A 513-nucleotide genomic window follows, 5' to 3' on the forward strand; every position below is an offset into this window, starting at 1 on the left:
ATGCCTTGCAGGTGGAACTATGCTGTAGTTCTTGAAGTTACCACGCAAAGTTTAACTAAAGTCTGCTTTTGTGATCTCCATTTAAGAAGGGAAAGGATGTTTTTAAAGGTTGGTTTTTTTTTCCTTTGTCTAGAAATATCTTTGTATGAAAAGACTTCTGATAACAGCACTCAATCTACCAGAGCAAGGTATTGCATGTGCCAGAGAAGGTGGCTAAAATGCACAAATCCGTGCTAGGAAAAAACCCTTCAGATAATTGTTAGACCTGTGTCTCTTGCCTTGAAATGCACTGGATCCAAGGTTACTTTCTGAAGAGTTGCTGTAACCCAACAAGCTTCATAGGTTAGTGCCTTGGAGTGAAATGTTCTGGCCTGTCTTCTGCCAGGACTGAAACCACAGGTTCGTAATGAGGCATCTTAGCCTTACAACAGATGAATTTTAATACTGGCTGATTAAAAAATGCCACTGTCCTGGTTAGAACGGCTGGGACCAATTCATCCCTGGATGGGTGTA

The sequence above is a fragment of the Neopelma chrysocephalum genome, unplaced genomic scaffold (assembly GCF_003984885.1).
Source record: "Neopelma chrysocephalum unplaced genomic scaffold, ASM398488v2 Primary Assembly neopelma1_42b, whole genome shotgun sequence".
In the NCBI taxonomy this organism is placed as follows: domain Eukaryota; kingdom Metazoa; phylum Chordata; class Aves; order Passeriformes; family Pipridae; genus Neopelma; species Neopelma chrysocephalum.